Source organism: Haliaeetus albicilla, chromosome 1, assembly GCF_947461875.1.
Source record: "Haliaeetus albicilla chromosome 1, bHalAlb1.1, whole genome shotgun sequence".
Lineage (NCBI taxonomy): Eukaryota > Metazoa > Chordata > Aves > Accipitriformes > Accipitridae > Haliaeetus > Haliaeetus albicilla.
This window is the reverse complement of record NC_091483.1, coordinates 76,438,600-76,459,137: the sequence shown is the minus strand read 5'-3', so window position 1 is coordinate 76,459,137 and position 20,538 is coordinate 76,438,600.

The following is a 20,538-nucleotide window of genomic DNA, read 5'->3' as shown; positions in this document are numbered from 1 at the left end:
GGTGAGCGCTGCTGGTACCGCAGCTCCTCCGGGGGAATGACTACCTGATTTATCTCCAGCCAAATCCTCCCTGATGTAAATTGTAGAAGCTCTCTTGGCAGGGAGCCCCATCCCCTTGTATAAGCTGAAATATTGCCCTTTGAGATTCATCCATTACTGCCAGACTGCTGAGCTGTCTGTCTTCAGCAAGGGCCCCAGAAGAGGAGAGGACGGTTGTGTTCGTACAGTTTTTGTCTGTGCAAGGTAAATATTATTGCGTATTCTCCCCCGTGGCAGAGAGCCCAGAGCCCCTTGGACAGAGATGCCTCTGCTCTGTTGTGCTGAGACACTGGCTCAAATGCTAGGAATTTCATTTGACCCTGTAAATATCTTTCACAGTTAAATGTTTGATCTTGGGCAGGGGGAAGGCTCTTTTAGGGGACTGAAATCTATATACACACACAGAGAAAAAGATTTCTTAAGAAAAATTGAACGCAGCAAATCACTGTGCATATGGGAAATGGGTTTTCAGCAAACTGGAATCCCATTCCCTTTCTGTCCTTCCCACCCACAGAGATACACACACACATGTGTACACCCCAACACCTCTGGTCCCCACCGGAGCTGAGAAGACACCCGGCCCCTGCCCGGCTGCTCACCCCCACACCCAGCATCTCTGCAGTCCTTTGTGCCCCTGTTTGCTGGAGGGATCTGCTCCCCATCCCCATGCTCCCACAGCGATTAGATTGCACTGTTGGAGCAGTTGTGTTTGGAGAGCTACATGTTTAAACTGTCGGAGAGATGACAAGCCTGGAGGAGGAAGGCGGCTATTCCCTCTGCAGAGCTCTGATAAGGCCAAGGGTCTGGTTGATAGACCTGGAGGGGCTGATGGGGCCTGCTGAGTTTTGAAGTGCTCGTTACATAGCTGCAGATTGCAGAAGAGAGCAAAACTGGTGCCCAAGCAGTGTAAAGCCAGGGATGGCGACAGGTAGCCTGGAATTACACCAGCTGAGATATCGCTTCCCTCATTTAATTTCATTTAAGCTGCCACTTGAATTTAAAGCCGTTTCCTTGCACTGAAGTTTAACGTGGCTGTTATCATTCCTGAATCCACTGTCGGGCACTGGCACGAGGGGAACTGGTGCACAGAGGGTCTCCGGTGGGATCTTACAGCAGAGCTGGGTCAGATCTTCCTGACTCGGTGACGATTCACGGCCCCAAGTAGCAGCATCCACCAAGAACTATTGTCCTGGAGAGGACACCTCTTCCCTCCCTTTGTATCCTCAAGCTCCCGATCTCTTTCAGCAAGATCCATTTCAGCTCACCCTGCCCAACCCAACGCTTCGAGCTTGGCTCCGCTCTGCCGTTCCCGCAGCGCCGAGGCAAACCGCTGCCTCTCCGAGGGGAAGCTGGCTCCGATCTGCTTTTCTCTGGCTCCAGGGGTGGCGGGGAAGCAAATCGCTGGCTGGCACAGCACGAATTGCTGTGCCCCTTCCCGGTGCTTCCTCCCTTTGCCACCTCTCGTTTCAGACCCCTTTGCCACCTGGCCGCAGGGAAGAACCTCACCTGAACCCCCCAAAAAAGCAAAACCGGGGTTTGAAGCGTGAGATCCTGGACGAGGTAAGCCCCAGCTTACAGTAAGGCAGCTCCCCGTCCCCTTCGGCGTACTGTCGTGTTTCTCAAGGGCTGGGGACCATTGTTAGGGAACAATGCAGCATTTTTATAAAAGAGGAGAGCACAGTTAATAAGTTCACTAACTGAGAAAAACACAGCCTTTTAATATCTCTCTTTGTGACTCATAGTGTGAGAGCCAGCTGTTACTATTGGAGTGAAATTCCTTGCTGATTAGTCTTTTAAAGGGCTTCCCAGATAATTAAATAATGATTTCTCTCCCCATTCATTCTAAGTGACAGGAGAGCCTGGCAAACCCACTAAGCATGGAAGGGCAGCATGTTTTCCCAAGCCTTATAGGAGCTTAGCTATTCTGTGGCTAATCTGGTGCTTAAACTCAGCCGCAGATCCCCTCACCGAGGGACAGGCTGTCCCACCTTCCCGGTGCTCCAGGGGTGACGTGGGTTTGGCTGTCTGAAACTCTGAAACAAGGCTTTAGGCCATGTTTTCAGATATGAAAATCTGACGGGAAGGATGGCCTCACCTGGGCAGACAAATGAAATTTTTTTGTCTGAGCTTCCAAAGGAACCAGGTTTGTCCTAGGGTTTGCACAAGCTCTGCAACACTGAAGATTAATTAATCAATCCCTCTCTGTCCTTCCTGGGCTGTGTTCAGGGCCACAACTAGAAAGAACGAGTGACCCATATGGAGGCCATTTGGGGGTATTTCTGGGATAACCTGGTCTTCAGCACATCTGATGTTTCCACTACATTTCCATGTCACAGCACAATTCACAGTGATTTGCACAGGCAAGCATTTCAACTATATGATCACGTGGCCTCTCTGGGTACAGCTCCATCGGTCTGATGGAGTTATTCTGGATTTCCAGCAAAGCATAAAAGCTGAAGGAGAACCCGTGTACTCACCAGGTGTAACACCATCGTAGCCGACCAATGCAGGATTCAGAAGCAGGCGTGCCTACACTTGAGTAACTGCACCCTCGCTTAGTTTCACTTGTTTGGTTTTTAGAGCGGCTTCTTATCTCATACCTTACAAAAACCACAGAAAATTTCAGGATTCAATAAACTCTGGGAAAATTAAGGTCAGAAATTTATTATCTGCATCACCAACAGAAAAAAGACTTAACTACATATTTTACGAAAGATCAAGACTGGTTTGTAGCTTCAGTTACGTTGAAGCATTTTTCCAGTGAGCAGATGCTTTTATTTAATTGAAAACCAATCAGAAATATCATCTGAGACAGAAAAACATTGACCAACCATATAAATATGTGAAAATGAGCTTGCGAGGTTTGCCCATTCCTAATTGAGAATCTGTTCCCATGGTTAATTGAGAATCTGTTTAGGGGCAAAACAGGGGTGGGATAGATAGAAGGGAGAAAATATTTAAGAAGCAAGTGCTCTATCAGCAACATACTGTAATGAGAGTCTAGCAAAAAAAATGTATTAATTTTATTTTTTTAGCTAGGAGCCATCTGGCCATCTTGGCAAGATGAAAAGATGCACCATTAGCAAAAGAGTCTTTCTGAAGAAGTTGTTCCAACCTACATGTAACCCACAAGGCATGTTCAGGCACTTGGAAATGTTATGGATTTGTAATGTCCCCACAATACTAGCACTGTTTAACCCTTGAATTGACAGCTAAACTGACGTAGAAGGTAGTTAGGTGGCACTACTGTAGGACAAAATCAGTCAGTGGTAGAGGCAGAAGTGCTTCTCTCTTTGCTCCAGCGCTGAAGGAAACATCATCTAACTACAATGCAACCTGGAGATGGAGTGAACTCTCTGGTGGCAGGAGATTTTGGATGAACTGTCCCCAAACCCGCAGCCATGAGAGCAATGGGCACTGCAAAACTTCCCATGAAAGCCTGGCTGGGGGAGGATTCTCCTATAGAAAACTTGCATTTAAATAGCATTGAGCTCTTAGCCTGACAAAAGGCAGGAAATTCAAAGCAAAGGGTGACACTCTGTCTTTAACTTACATTTTTATTCCTTTTATTCCTTTCTTCCCCACAGTGCAAACAAAGGACAGGGGGGTCAGATTGATCCCTTAGGGAACTCCCTACATTCAGTGGTGTTCCACCAGAAATGTTTGGTGGCCCAAACCATCAGACTAAACAACTTTTCCTGGGACTAGGAAGTTTAGGCACCATTTTCTGATTCCCAGTGCAGAAGACCTCCGTAGCCACGCTTGTCCCAGGGGGATGCAGTGCTGCCCAGCAGCGTGGGTGCCAATCCCTCGCCCCTGGAGAAAATGTTAGTGAGACCGAGGTGCTGGGAGACAGGAAGAAACAGGGGATGCTTTGTAAACCGATAGTGTTCCCTTTGATCTGAGAAGAGTGAAGGAAGGCAGAACCTTTTTCAGATAACCCGTGGAAAGAGAGCAGTCCAGAGCACGAAGGCTGAGCTTCAACAGAGGCTGGAAGAGAGGGACCTCTTGCTCGAAGATAAATGCTTCAAAACCCCAAAGCGGAGCTTTCTGGGCAGGAGATAGCTTCTCTACTGTCATCTTTAATTCAACAAGATATGTTTTTTACATCTGTTGAAACCATTTTAAAACATGCTAAAAAACCCCAGCAAAACTAGCCTGAATTCAGGGAATTCTAGACCTCTGCCTGGAGTCCCAAGCGTTGGGAAGAAGTTCAAACTTAAGGTCAAAATGTTACCACTCCTAATTCGTTTTTATTAGCTGTGTCCCTAGAAGAAAAATTGCCTTTTAAGCGTCACTACACCATTTGCCATATAAAATGACCCAGCTGTTGATCTGTCTGTGCGGTTTCTAAGGACTCTCAGAGTGGGGGCACGATGGAGGACTCTCCTGCCCATCTCACCGGAGCAGTTTAGGACATTTTGCCCTCAGGTCCCTGTCCCTGCAGCACAGCCCCGACTCCGGTGAGCTGAAGGGAAGGCACAGTGTGAGCACTTATTAGTCTGCTCCTGTGCAAAGGCAGCTGCAGACCACCTTCCCTGGTGGATCAGGAGGAAACTAAATGTTGCTGGCGGATTTGTTGGGTGGCAGAACCAGCAGCGGATGCAGTAATCAACATCTGGGAATTAAGGCTGGCTTTTAAGCTCTCTGCTGTTTGTAGATATTCCCTGCCCTTCGAGTCCTCTGTGGGCAGACTTAAAAGTGAGGTTGAGATGAGCCATTGCTTTACTCATGTCAGGCTGAAATGGGACAACTAGTTTCCCCCCATGGCCTTAAACATACACAAGAGCATCCTTCTTCAGGGAGCTGTGCCAGGAGTCACAGGGCAGGTGCTGTGGTGTGGAACTGGGACAAAATCAGGGGTCATAAGGGTGAGTATGTCCAGGACATCAGGGGCAAATTTAGGGACTCTGAAAGAGAGGTTGGGATTGCAATGCCTCTTCATTCCCCCTGCTCATGAGGAAAAACTGAAATAACTGCAGACTGTCCCAGCCTGTGATCAGCATCAGAAAATCCCCCCTATGCTGTGCAATGTGCACTGTGATGAAGTGTGTCCAGTCTCAGCCACTGGACCAAATTCTTGTGGCAGGTATATGGGACAACCTCACTGCTCTGAGCACACAGTGCCCTAGGGCAGTGCTGCAGGGCGTCCCTGTTGTGTTCTTCTTGTACACTGAGAAGTGGATTTTACCAGCAGAAGTCAGCTCACTAAAGAAGGATGGATTTAGCAATAGCAGTTTTGCTGCCATAAGTGCGACGCACACTGATGGTGCAGCACAGCCCTCCCGGCACAGGCTTGGCTCCTGCACTGAAAGAACAGCCATCGGTTAACCGAAGGGGCTTTCATGCCAGCAGGAGAAACCCTTGAAAGGAATTGCATTGCTTTTTTGAAGAGATCCTCTGGGTGAACAGTTATCCTAGGTTGAATTTTGGCATTCCCAATCTTGATGGTCCCTTTTTAACTGCACCGGGAAGGGAGCAGCAGTGCCACAATGAAGCTGTTCATGTTTTCAGGGGGAGCTGCATGTCCAGATAACTCCCTTTCTGTTCAACCACCAAACACAGCGCTGGCATTGTGGCTTACACTAAAAGACTGATTTTTGGTGCCTTCGACTGCTCATAGTAAGTCCCCAGCAATCTCAGCTGGTAAGGTATTGATAAAGTAATGAAACCCTGTATGGGAGGAACAGTATTTTCTTCAGCCTGGGGACCTGGAGTGGTTTGGGGTTCAGTTTTGTCTTTTTTTAACTATTAGGGAAAAAAAATTATAATCAAACCTCTCTGCCACTCTTAATTAGCAAAGGGAAAAAGCAGTGCAAGAAATAATTAGCAGAGGCAACTTTCTGTTAATATGAGACCACAGTCAGCCACCCCAGGCGATCCAAACACATCTGATCATGCAGGGGCATTCAAAGTCAGCTAGAAAAGCAGAGGAACTCCTCCACATCCAAATGTTACTGCCCTCCTTATATTGCACTATAAAACCGGGGTGTCAAAAAGGCTAGAGATTTTACACTTAGTGTCAGTGTTTTATAGTCATTAGACTAATTATGTTGGTGTTTTTACCACCTTTATTCTACTAATTGGCCTAAAAGCCAAACAGGGACATCATTACTTTGCACAAACAAGCAATTATTGGGCTATAAACACACCCTGGTTTGTGTTCCCTGGGTGAGGAGGGAGCTCCTAATGCTCCCTCTGTAGTGTCTGCCACAATAACAGGCATTACAGATGCACTTGACTTTAGCTCTGCTTACAAAAAGGCCTCAAAGCTGCTGATACACAAGTGAAACTGGGTATTTGTTACCTCCCTACAAACAGATTAAGAAAAATGGCATAACTCCAGGTTCAGCCCATGCATCGCTCTTTCAGTGCCAGGGTAGCTTGGCTTCATTTTTGGTTGGGATTCGTCGTGTATTTGCTTTCCTAGAAAGGGACAGCTCAGTGAATGTGGCCAGAACAATTTGTTTATGAGACACCCATGAGAAATGTTTTATTTCCAAGAAATTTGGTCTCCTTGCAGGCTACTGGGTGAAACATTAGCTACGACTTTCCAAGACTTGTCATTGCCTAGAGCCCTGCAAAATACATCTGCTTTGTCCGAAAGGGCAGCGCCTTCCCAGGTTACGCTCCCTGGCAGTTCTTCACCAGCTATTGCTCTCCCAGCTGGGCTGTTTCAGTAAATGCTTCCAAAAAACAGCAACTGCACTTCATTCCTCCTTGCATTCCTGGGAAGGCCATATCTGCTGGCTACAACATTTTGCTCTAAGGCTTGCTTGATGCACTTCATGCATGTAAGCACTGCCTGCGTTTGAAATTAGAATTATTGGTCAGCAAACATTTGCACGAGATTAGAAGAACTGGGTTATGTGTCACCTGGCAGCAGCACTGCCAGGGCTCAGAGACCTAGGCTCTTCGTCACTCACAGCAAAGCTTTTCGGCACTGTAATTCCTCACAGATAGCCTATCACGCCTCCTTCCAGTGACCATGTGCGCAAGGGGTGCTTGGGAGAGGTATGAAAAACCAAATGTGAAATCCACCTCAGTATGACCACAGTGGCAACGTCAATGGTCTAATATCAACATCGTGGTCTAATACTTTATTATTTTATTTTACCACCATGGAGATAGCTCCTCTTCACATGAGGTTATAAACTGGAACTCATATTCAAGTAGGCCAAATGTTGACCATTTATTGTCTTAAAGAGGACATAGTGATTTTCTGTAAGCACTGGGATATCAGGGAAAGATGAGGGCAGCTTGAAAGGGGGAGGTTTATCTCAGGCAAAGCAGGAATGACCTTGCACCTCCCAAAATTCCCTCCCCAGTTTGCCCCTGGTGTGATAGTCCTCAACACTGATAATAAATTGAAATGCAGCGTTGTTGTGAACCATTGAATAATAGATGTGCTTCCTACGAGGGAGATCTGCTTTTAAATGTTGGTTGAAACAATCTGTGTGATTAGTCTTGAGTTCCGATGCTGGAAACATCTGCTTTTTGCCTAAATAAAGTGCAGGCCTGAGGCCTTTTTCGGTTGCTGAAGGGCTTTGAAATCCTTGTGTCCTTACCGTGTCACCGTTTTTTTAAGCCCCTTCCCTGAAGACTTCATCAAGGACTCTCACTTCAAAACTGATGACACGATATGGTCCATCAAAGTTAAATTACATATGAAGTAAAAGTCAAATGCTCAGCGTTGCGCAGCAAATGTTTTCTGCAGCATGACACTGGCTGCCGTATTTACTGAACACATCAGATCTTTGACTCTACAGTTTCTTAAACAAGCCAAGTTTTTGTTTTGTTTTGTTTATGTTCCATAAATCCATTTCAACGGAGCTATAAGGGTTATTTTTAAGCTATCTCTCAAAAGTTTCTAAGGGACTTCTGTAATATCCAACAGAGCTGGCTCCTCTCCTTTGGAAATAAGAAACTGCAGCTTCAGTGAGAAACACTATGTGAACAATGTCTTCTTTAAACAGCCCCCAGAAGCACTGCATTTCCAACTCTAAGGGGAATTTGCATGTGTTTCAGCATCAAAGCTTGATACGACCCTATCACCTAGGGACTGTCATGTTATCTAAGTGCCCCCATATCAGGAGCACGATAACATTGTGTGGTTCACAGCTGCTGCAGAAAGGACATATTTTCTGAATTAACCTAGGCTCAGATTTATATAAACTATCCCTGATAACATCTGCCCAGGACTCTCCTTTGAAAATGTGCAGAGATCCTGCCCGAGCTGGGAGCAGAATAAAAACCAAATCAAAACACCTCTCCCTGGAAAAAAAAGCCCCGCTTGGTTTTGCGGTGCCCACCCCAAAAAAGAGTGAAAAAAAAAAGCTTAGCGGCGAAGGTAGAACAATGAAGATGTCAAGCGGCTTCTTGGGAGCGAGCCGCTGTGTCTTGTCATGCTTGGACATGAACGGGGAAAAAAATGTCTTTATTACCCAGAACGGTAACCTTGAAGTGCACTGGCCGCTTGATCCTATAACTTTCCCATTAGAAGAGGGCGCCCGCAATCCTAATGAGGCACAATAAGTAGATTATGAGAGTCCTTTTGTTTTGTTAAACAGCAGCTTTTTCTGCAGGGAGGATCACAAAGGTGTGCGGGGCCCTGGTGCGTGGGGCCGCTGTGCCTGATACGCCGATTTGTTGGGTAAGGCCGGGGAGAAGAATTGAAGGAGACAGCACGAATGTGCACTAGAGCCATGGGGGGCGGGTGCCAGAGCTGCCTAAATTAGACTCATCAGTAGAGAGGCTCTGCCCATTGTATCTGGGCTATAAAGCTGTCAGAGAGGAGCCCGTTTGAATGTTCCTTCATTCCTACCCTGGCGCTTCCTCCGCTCTCAGCAGAGAGCTAAGCCCCGGGATCTTTTGTTTGCATGAGAAACCACTGGCATCTTACATTGAGAAGGACTTTTAAGGCTCTGCTATGAAAAATAACTCTGTCTCGAAAATACAGGGGATTTTGTTGTTGTTGTTGGGTTCCTTTTAATTGCATGCAAACCAGCTAGTGGATTTGCCCGCTCCTCTGAGAAGTTATTTTTACAGAGAGATCAGTGGTCATTTAAGATGCAAAGGAGAGCACAGCTTTTCACCGGGCTGCAATCTTTCCACCTTGCATATTCATTTCAATTCCTAGAGGAGGAAACTGCTCCGGGGGGAAAAAGTAGGGATGGATTCCTGCCTCTGTGAAGGGGCTGGATCCCCTGGAAAGATAAGAGGGAGTAACAAGTGGGCCCACCACCCCTGAAATGGGCTTCTTAGCAATGATCCTGTAGCCATTCCTCTGCTGGGTGGATGTGGAGAAGGTGTTAGGAGTGCTCAAACCAACCTGCAGGCTGAGATGCAGCGTGCAAAATTGCATTCTTGTTGTCTGTTGTTTTAATTAGGCCGCCCAGCCTTTGAGGGTTGAGGTTGTGGAGTTGCAGGTCAAACGAGGACTCTGTAGCGTGACCGTTGATGTGAAAGTAGAAAGACTGCACGGCCAGGGAGGAAGTTTCATCACAGCCCGCTCAGATGTTAGCTGGCTGCTTGTCATCACTCTGGTTGAACTGGAGATATATGGAGAAGTCTCTCCTATTCTACTTTGGCCTCTCTATGTGAATCTGGCAACAGACAGGAAGAAAAGTTACATCTTGGGAAAACAAGTAAAAGTAGCTGGGTTTGGGGATCTCTGGGAAGCTCTGCTTTGTGTTACAAAGGCACTCCTGGGGCACGTTCAAGGGGCAAGTGTGCCCAGGTCTCCGGACCTACCTGCCCACAAGGACAGGCTGTGCACATCTGTGCAAATCCTCATTTCACCAGCAAAGAACTTGAGCGTCTGGACACAAGGCATATGTAAGGATTTTCTCAAACTAGAAGGAAATTTTCATGCATTCAGTTCTTTCGATGGATCTGGAATTATTTGCTGGGGAGTTTCCCTGCCAGTCCTTGGTCTGGAATTGCATCTGAACTGCTGTTTTCCTGTGTATTTAGTAGGTTCTGAGTTTTGTAATCCCCAGAACCAGTGCAAGTGTTTCTACTGAACCAGGGCAGCAAGAGGGAGAGGAGCTATTCAGTTTGTCACTGAGTGCTCCTTCTTGAGTATGATTACCACTTACTATTTTAATGCTGGTATTAACCCATCATGGATTGAGATCCCACTATGTGAACCACTGTACCAGGGCAGATGGACATTAGAAAGCTAGCTCCTTTCCCAGAAAGGCTGACTCAAGGCACCAATAGCCAAACATGAAGCCACATAACCAATTGTGCCACCACCACCCCCAACAGCAGACATTTTCTTACCTTATTTCTCACAACCCAGAAAAAAAGACTGTTACGTGGTCACATCAGTCAACACTTGAATCAATGGCTGGGATCATCTCAGTCAGCTGAAATAAAGTACAGCATAAATGTGATGGAACTGATTAAAGTTATCCCAAAAATGATGCACACAGAGAAGGATTTTAGATGTCAGATATTTTGAATCTTCTCTGTATTTGCAAAAAAAACAAAGCAATCCTTTTATACCTGATCCAAGCAGCTAGCAATGTTTTTTACCAACACCGGGACATGTTACAGGTGTGTTGTTGGGACCTACCAGTCCTGTATTCATTTGCTGCAGTCTTGGTTTGGACCCAAGCTGTAATGATCAACTGAAAAAGCCCTTCTGGACGCATCTTTTCCTTAGACTGTATCAATGATGTTTGGAGAATTTTTCCAAAATACTTTCTTTTTGATCTCCCAAATCCCCAGTTGGTTTTACTTTTCTCCTCCCCGTCGCTGCCCCCTCCTTTTTCCACACTGCCAAAGGGCTCTGGGAGCTGTCTCCTTCCAGTGCTTGGATGAGGACTCCGCTCGCAGTCACGGCAAAGCCTCTGCATCTTGGCAAACACACTGCAGAGCATCACAGTACACGCAACAGTACTTTAAAACCTCTCTTTCCATGGGATCCAAAAAAAACCATTGCAGCCTGATTTCTGAGAAACCAGGGAAGACCTCTGCAACGCTGGGCTGTGGGATGGATGGGAGCGGGGGTCCCAAAACTATCAGCATGAGCAAAGGCACCTGTGTTACCTCGCTCTCAGGGCTGTACATCCTTCACAAAACACTCCTGAGAGCCCACCCCGGACCCCCCGGGGACCACAACAGTTGTGGAGAAGCAGCTGGGGATGTTGCAGCACCAGCATCTTCCAACATACAAAATGCAGCCTCAGACTGTCCAGTCACGCCCTGGATTTCTCCATGGAGCATCTAGGGATGTGTTTAGATAAAAGATATTTTTGAAAATAAATCTTGCTTTACAACCGTTTTTAGTCTTGGCAGCGGGTGGGCCATTGGAAAAGGGATTGTTAGGAAACAAATCTGAATCTATATTGTTGGCCAAGGCATAAAACGGTTGTCCAAAATAAAGCATAAACCATGTTAACAAGCAAAGCACACTATCAGATTCAATGCCAACAGGAGCAGGCAAAAAAAATATGAAAACCTGCTCCAGGCACTCTGAATGCAGCTCTTATGAACTAGACCCTTTTCAAAGATGTCATTTTATTTCTTCCCCCCTTTTTTTTAGGGGTTTTGTTTTATTTTTAGCAGCAATCCTGTTTTTTCCTTTTTCTGATATTTTTCTGTAAATAATAATTGGTTCCTTTGTGGCAGCATTTCCACATTGGCAGTGGCCTGTAGTGCTTTCTTGGAGGTGGCAAGAAAAAAGGGAGTGATTTGTTTCAATGGGTTATTGTTGAGTGAATGCAAATATCTGCAGCCACTGGAGCAAATAGGAGCAGGGGATTAGGCGCAGGAAGCTGGCTGAGTGGCATAGGCCATCTGTCCCGGTCCTGAGAAAAGAGGAATCTCGTTTGCAGTGTATGTTAATTAGTTAGCTGATTGGCTCAGCTGTCACCTTTGCAGAGTGAAAGCGCACGGGCACAATTAAATTCATGTCCATATATGTTTATCAAAGCACATGTTTTTAGACGGCCTTGGCTTTTAGGTGTAATTTTTGTCTTCTCAGGGACCGAGAGGATTCTTTGCTATTGTGCCCACAAATGGAGGGGAGGAAAAAAAGGAAGAAAGAAAAAAGAAGGAAGAAGAAAGAAAATACCTTAATTAAAACATGATCTGGATTGTTTGCTGAAGCGTCTCTGGCCGCATTCTTTAATGCACTTGAAATTACCCATTTGCATCAATAGGCGTTAGCTGAATTTATTTCCATTCAAATGTATTCCCTTGATGTTTCTACAGAAGGTGGTAGGTTTGGAAATACATGTATGGCAAGTTTGGGCTCCTACGGTGCCCCCATTCAAACACAATGTCAATATCCTACACTTAAAAGGGACCCGTTAGTTAAAGTAAAACACTCCCTGGTTTGGGGTGGGTTTTGTTTTTGTTTTCATTACATTGACATCTCCAAGGCAGCATCCCCAGTAACTTTCCTTGGGAAGAAGTTGTCTGCTTGCAAGCCCCAGGGAGTTATTTCCCATGGTGTCATTTCAATTATTTTTGATTTATTTGTTTACTGTCTTCCAGTCCTTGTCAATGCACAATGGGCCACGTCTCCCCCTCCACGGGCACACAGGGCCCTGCCTGCGGGGTTTCGGGATGCCGCAGAGTGCCGTAGAAGCCACGAACATCTGCCCGGACACTGGCGCACTTTAGGGGTTTACGCAGAGAGGGCAGGTCGGGGCCGAGGGATCCTCCCCGGTCAGGGACGCTGGCATTGACCTTCGCACGGAGACATGAAAGAGCGGCTGAGGCTCCCGGTCCCAGGCTGGAGGAGCAGCCAGGGAGCTGCTCTCCTGAGGCTGCTTTGCAGAAATGAAAGTTGTTTTTTTTTCCTTACTGGCCTCGGAGGAGAAACCTGTCACTCAGCCCACTTGGCTCAGGCAAGCCTGGGGGAGAGGAGCTGCCTCAAAGCGCTCCAGCCTGGTGCCATCGGGCTGCGTTCACAGTCCCAGCTCCCCAGAGAAAAATCCCCTGTCCTCTCGTTCCCGTCCTTTGACAGGGTCTGGCCATTGCTTCTCAGGCTACAAAACCAGCCAAGGGCCATGTCTTCATGCCCTGGGGAGATGCTGTGCCTGCAGGGACTCCCCAGAAGCCAACAAGTTGATTCACAAGTCAGGGAGGTAAAATAAAATGCCAGGAACTGCCTTTATTGCAAAAAAACCAAGAGCAAAAGCATCCAAAGCTCCAATAGCCAGAAGCAGAGGAGGAGATGTTTATATCCAAAAATTGCAGTTCCTGGTTGTGAGCCATGGGAAAGGAATACACATCTCTATGCTGGGGGCTCGCATCCTACCCAGGGATAACGCACTCTGCGTGCAGTCTGGGGTGAGGAGGAGCAGGGGCATGGGGGTATCTGCGTGGTGATAAGGCTGCTTCCAGCTGACGGGCCGTTGTAAAACCCAGCATGTTTGAATGCTCATCTCTGCAGAGATGAGACATCTCCCGTGTGCACACAAATTGATAAAACGTGTAGCAGCTTCCGGGAAAACATATCTAATACCGTCGTGTCCGGTTTCATAGAGTTCACACCCTTTGCCAGTTGAGGGTTTCCTTCCTTCCTTCCTTCTTTCCTTCCTTCCTTCCTTCTTTCCTTCCTTCCTTCCTTCCTTCCTTCCTTCCTTTTCCTCCTTTCTCCTGTTTTTTTGACCTAGGGTGCCTCTCTGTCCCACTGGAAGGGTGAAAGCTGCTTTGGGTAAAACCACTCTCAGAGATGCTGAATCCCACCAGGAGAGACACCTAAGCAATGTCACCAGTATGGCCTTTGAGGGTTGACACGGGCTGTCTTGGGAGTGTGTTCAGCCCCTGGCAGAGTAAATTAAACACACACAGACACACACATCTAGCCATATTACTCTTCCATGTGATTCATGGCCAACTATGATATTTCCTAATACCTTTCATTGGGATCACACTCGTATGGGTTGTGTGTGTAAATGTGTGTCGTCTTCTTTTTAAGACAAAACACTAAATCAGCTACATTTACAGAGGATCAGCAGATGGCCAGCAAGCTGTGAAAAAAAAAATTATATTTGTCAGGCTTATAAATTTGAAAGGGGAGTTTGAGCAAAACTCCACAGCACTTGATGCAATTAATTTGTGGAATGGTATTTTGTCTCTGCAAAAATTATCCCAGGCCTTCAGTACACAGAGAGTGCAAGGAGCTACATGGGTGCCGTTATGGCAGCATCTAAGAGCTCCTGGGGTGTCCTCGCAACCCCCAAGGAAGGCATGGTGCTGCTGTCCTCACAAAACAGAGGAGGAAAAACTGGGCTGCTCAAGCCTGTGTTGAGGATCCCACAGCAAAGAGGGGGACTGAACATGGGCCAGAATTTGGGTTCACTGTGAGACAGGAGACATGGGATGAGCACAGCCCTTTCCATGCACCCTACACCAGGTGCTCAGGGCTGGAGCAGTGCATCCATGCTGACTCTATGCTATTTCACTCGCTGGCTGTTCTGGATATTAGTGAACATCCTGTGCCTTTGCAGCGACTTTGGGGAAGCCTGGGAGAAGCCCCAATGTGATTATATGAGAAAAGCTGGCAAGGCTCAGGAGGGCATAGACAACCTGTGACTGCGGTCCATCAGCGAGGGAAAGGTAGAAGCCCTGTAGGAGTGAGCAGATGTCCTCCCAGCATGGTCCAGAAATGGCATGACTAACGCAAGACCAGACTTACCCCCTTTTTCTTTAACCACTTTGCAAAACGTAACCAGAGATTCATGTCACAGCACTGCAGCGTTTTCTCTCACGTCCAAGCTAACCTATAACCAGTTTTACTCCCTTCCACTACTGGAGACATGGGGTCTGACTACACAGGGCTTAAAAATGCATATAATCTATTAGTGAAGATTGCCAAAAGTCCTAATTAAGACAGGTAAAAGCTGTGCATTAACATTAGCTGATCAGAGCAACCCTGGGATTTTCCCCTCAGTAACACAGCAGGTGTGAGAATATAACTTGTCCCCTCTACGGGAGTCTTTAGGATGCATTAGCCGAAATGTTTTTAAAATACACTTTTCCTTCTAATTTAAACCAGCTTGCTGCATCAAGTTGCTTTGGCGTCATAGTTTTTACAGGCAGAGGGTCCAAGATGCTGTTTTATGAAGGGATTTAGTTCACAGCAGAGCATGGGATGACAAATCTGTTCGGCCGCCGGAGGTGGGAGACCACCGCTGTGCCGGGGAGATGCGCTGTGCCAGCAAGTGCCGAGCACCCGCTGCTCCTTCCTCCCTTTCCACCGAGGAGGAAGAGTAAGTGCATGTACAAAAAAAGCCAGTCCTCCATGGTCATTACTCTTAATTACACTATTGATTCAGGACTACCACAAAATTATCCCGATTTGCTACTGCCTTACATAGACTTTTATACCAGCACAAATTGAGTGCTAAGTGGGTGTAAATCAATACCAACCCCCGAGCAGAGATTTCTGGCATGGCAGCATTTTATGTTCAATTTCTGTAGCAGTAAAGGATACCATATACAGCAGTGGAAAATCAGGTCCTCCCTCCCTAATTTTACCTGCAAGACCTCTAAGACAAGGAGCAGCCCCCGCTTGCCAGACCATTCCCAGCAGTGAACCTTATATACCCACACAGGATTTTCCTTGCAGATGCTTGCTACTTCACTTTTTTAATCCTCAGCCCTCACATTTCCAACAGTAAGTGATAGGTCTGCATGTCCCAGGTCATTTGTCTCCCACAGGGATTGGCAATGCTTCATGTTTCATTTAGAAGCCATCTAGCAACAGCCAGAGTTTTCCTCTGAAAAAATAAATAAAGCTCGTCTCCCCATCCCTCAGAGAAAACCCCTCCCCAAAACCCAGCGAGAATCAAAGCTGAACTATCTAGGAAAGCTTATTCCTTAAAAAGGACCAGTGAAGTTATTTTGGAAGACAACTGCTGGAGGTACTACGAGAACATTGATATCCAAAGCTGTCATAATATTTGACCCTCAGAAAATAGGAATGTCCATCCCTTGGGTAAAGTGGGATAATATTAAACAGGGAGAGGGAAAGAAAACACTTGTTGTCTTTCGGAAGAGGGACGCAGGGTTGCAGCAGCGCTCCTCGGCCGAGCATGCAGGCGATGCGGAGATCAAAAGCTGAGCTTCAAGTGTTTCCAGTCAGGAGCCTTTCATCTGCAGCGCTGCAAGCGTTTAGAGATGAAAGTCCTAGAGTTTCACTGGGAGTGACGAAAAACATTCCTTAGGACCTCGCTTGAAAGTGTGGCTGTCTGCAGAATGGATTTATATTTGGATTTTGTGCTCTTTTCCTTTTTTTTCCCCATCCCTCGGACTTAAATTATACATGTTGGGCCAAATGCAGAGGTAGACCAGCTGCAGGCAAAGGAGGTGGTGGTGGGATGCAGGGTCTGCTCCACTGGCTGCAGGTTGCAATCATCTCAGCTGCTTCAACCAGCCATGTGCAGGTAGGGTGGTCTTATTGCCCCCAAGAGGGTCTTGTATTTAATCTTCTCCCTCCATTGCAAGTCTACAGAGACGCGTGGCTGTCCCCAGGAAAGCATTCGGGGAAGGAGGCACCTAGACCGCGGCTGCTGCCGAAAGCATCAGGTATGCAACTATTCAGCGAATTCTCGCAAATGACAGTTCTGTTCTCAGAAATCAGGATCACTCAGCATACACTTCACAAACAGGGGGAAAAAAAAAAGACAAGGGGGGATAAATTCATGGGATAATTTATTCACAATGAATAATTCAACCAGCAGAAGTGACTACTCCAAAGATCGGGTCAAAAGTTGAGTACTTGAATAAATGAATTGCCCTTTCACAAATATAAAAAGCAGAAATCTCAATATTTATCATTTGCAGACACACAAATATTCCAGAACAACATTTTCTAATGAAGTGGGGAGGGGTGTTAATAATAAATTCTATTGATAACAGGAGTTAGAAAAGCAAATAATAACTGACTGGAACATGTTTATATATGAAGAGTGACTTTTCAAACAAACTGTCAACAGTGGGCTGCATTATAAGACTATTAGGAAATAGGAACTCTGTAAATAACTTGCCTACCCCAGCAACTACTGAACGTACTGCCAGTAAATAAGCACTACCTTGGAGCATGAACCAAGCTGTCGCAAGCTCGGAGACATATGGCAAAAGCGTAAGAAGGGAGACTCGAGATCCACAGCTGAGACCAGACAGCAGACCAAGGTGAAAAATGGGAACCATCAGAGACCTCTCCCGGTGTCGCACCCTTAGACGAGTCACATCCCCTCCCTGGCTGGGTGCAACGTGGGTTTTACAGCCACTGCTGCCCAAGGACTCCGATGTGCAGACTGGGCAGTGTCCCTTGTGGTCCCCACTGCAGGGTCACCAGAGACACCTACCTCCAACCCAACCAGCATGGCCACCACATCCTTTTCAACAGGACCAGCCACATCTGGGCTGTTTCTGGTTGGGGCAAATGCCTCTGAAGCGCTCAGCTGTAACGTGCCTGCCCCATCCGCTGCCTCTCTGCAGTAAGATGCCCATGGAGGCTCGCTGTGCTTTCTTGGAAAGACATCCACAGTTCCTCCAGGATTTAATCCCACAGGAGTCCAGACTGACATCGCTAGATGCTCTCATATCATGAGCAGATGCTGCGTCACCCTGTGTGCTCTGACACAGTCTATCCTCATGACATTTCTTTATTGGCCCACCTGCTACGCCATTGTGGCAAACTTGCTCTTTTCCTGTAATTATAGGGGCAGATGAATATAGAGGTAGGAGCTGATCTGGGCTTGTCAACTTATTTCACCCAAGTTACTGCCAGTCATGCTTGCTCATGGCTGATCTAACCCATGGCGGAATTCTTCAGTCCTGGGGAGTCCTCTGCCACCTTGCTGGCAGCAGTAACCAAACTTCAGCCAAACCAAGGGGAATTTGATTCAGTGCAGTTTGGACTGTTCAAAATTAGGGTGCAGGTCCTGTGGGTCGGTTTAATCCAGTCTTGAAGTCATGCCTTGAGATCACATTTGGAAACACAAAGGCACTGAGTGGAGAGTGAAATTCAATTTTTACTTATACTGTGCACAGCTGTAGTGAGCTGAGCCCTTGGCAGAGAATGGTCTCTGGCACATGGGGCACAGCAAAAAATGACTTGAGGCACCAACAGCCCAAAAAGGGGGAAGGAGGTTGATGAGAGACAGAGACACGCTAGCTGGGGTTGGAGCTGAGGTGCTGCTTTCCTTTTGCAGTGGGAGTGCAGACTAAAAACATCCCAAATACTGCCTTCCCATGATGTCCTTCGCCTGCCCTGAAGAGCAGACATCTCCAACCATCTCTGAAAACCAACTTGGTGGGCAAGGTAGGACTCTCACCCCACTGCTTCGGAGTCCCCATCCTCTCGCTGCAACCAGAGCACAGCCTCTCCATCCAACCTCAGACACAGATTGCAAGAAAGTTGGCTTGATTCGATTTTTTAAAAATTTTATTCTGTTTCTGGAGAAAAAAAAAAAAAAGAGAAGGCCATTTTCAACTTGGCAACAGGAATAACAAACACACGAATACGAGAGCTGACAGCCTTAATTTGTGGTTACATTTCTACAGCTTCATCTCAACAAGGATTCTGGACGCAGGGGAGGCAAATAGTACTCCTACCCTATAAAAGAGGTACAGGGGGAAGAATGTGGTCCAGTAATTATAGAAATGGTCTGGAGTCAGAAGGACTCCACTACAAGCAATTAAAAGGAAAATTAACCATAAGAAAAATTTTCTTTCGGTTTTATAGCTAAACCCACAAATAGAAGAAATACTGTACAGTTGAACTCCAACAAACAAGCACGCCTGATTTTAATGAACAAAATGAAGGGCTTGTTTTATGGGATATGTAATATAATAGTCCCATGGTAAGGGAGCCTATTTCTCCACTGCTCTGCACTGCATGCAGTTATTCCAAGTGGTGCGATGTGGGTGTGAAATGCTACCGAAACCGAATTTCTTCCTTGTATCCTCCTTCAGTCATATCCTACACCTCTTCAATGCATGTGTGCACCACTGTGCTGCGTGTGAATCAGCAGATTAAAGAAAAAGGACTACTACTGTGGTTAGGAAAGGAGGGGAAGGGAAGGAGGGAGGTTCTGGACTCACCCCCTCACCACAAACTTCCTGCATGATCCTGGTTGAGTCACTTAATTTCGGCGGAAGGTGGGATGGCAGGGCTCTGGCGGAGGTCCAGAGGTCCAAATCACCGGTGAAGGTGGGATGCACGGGGCTGGCAGACCCTGAAGCACCCATGCCGTGGCTGAGCCAAGCATCTTCCCACTTGCTGCCCCTTAAATGCCTCTGTGGAGCTGTAACTCTTCTCTCAGGGGTGAAATACAATTCCCTGTCCTCGCAGTCATGTTGTGTGCCTACAGCCATCACAGCAAATACCCCTAGAACAGGGGTGCACCGGAGTTTGTAACCAAACTTTGCTGCTATTGTGGCAGAAGATACTCTTGTCTATGAATATAGAGACAAAAAGTAAAAATCTGGCAGCAACAAGAACACGGCCTCAAAATTTCCCTGGGGGACCTGCAGATGGTTGGGGTCGCCCTGTACGCCAGCGAGGACCATGGACGTCTCATTTTTCCTCACGCGTGAGGGGCACGCAGCACCATCGTACACAACAACCTCATCCCTCCCCATCACACCCCCCCCGCATTCACTAAGCTCTCTCTCACAGCAGAGTAAAAAAAACCTAACTACACTTATACTCCCCTTCACTGCCACCACCCTTTGCCCCACAGACTAATCTGTTCTTACTTGCCCAAACTTACTGAAATAAAAAGGCAACTTGGTGTTTATAAATGCAAAAGAAAATACATGACTTGTTTGCCAGGGAAAAGGTCTTAAGGCTGTATAGCAAAAATTATTTCCAGTTGACTCCTTCCACCCCATCAGTTTCAAAGAACCAATTTGTTGGCTACTTTGTTGCTTTATTCAAAGAAAAAAACACTTCTTTTTTTTTTATTATCCTCGCTCTCATATTTCATGTCATTGTTCTTGTGGGCAAGAACAGAGCAGGGGCAATACAAGCACAGAGGAGAAGAGAGAAAGGTCTGAGCAGCAGCTGGGTATGAGTGAAAGCAGTCATCTTCAAAGCTGGCTTTCGTCTCTCATAGCCCGTATGATATGAGACAGTGATCTCACCAGGGGTCATGCTCCTTCGCCTTCTCCTGCTCCTTCTTCTTTTCTTTCCATTTTGGGTGTTGCAAGGAGAGGATACCCTGTTTAGAGACATATAACCCAGGGCTGCACCCCTCAGGGCATAACACATGGTGAAGCTGGCTGTGATGCTCATGAGCATCCTGGACTGCACTTTCCAAGGCGGTGACATCCCAGGGCCTTTTATCCGAAAGGCACATTTGACCACACAGCAAGGCCAAATGGCCAGGATCAGCTCCAAACAGATTGCACCACAGGGTCTGAGGGCCACGGGGCTTGTGGAAATGGGTTAAACATAATTATCACAAACTCACTTGTCCTACATCTGCCACCAGCAGCATGCTTCTTGTGATGTGTATCAAA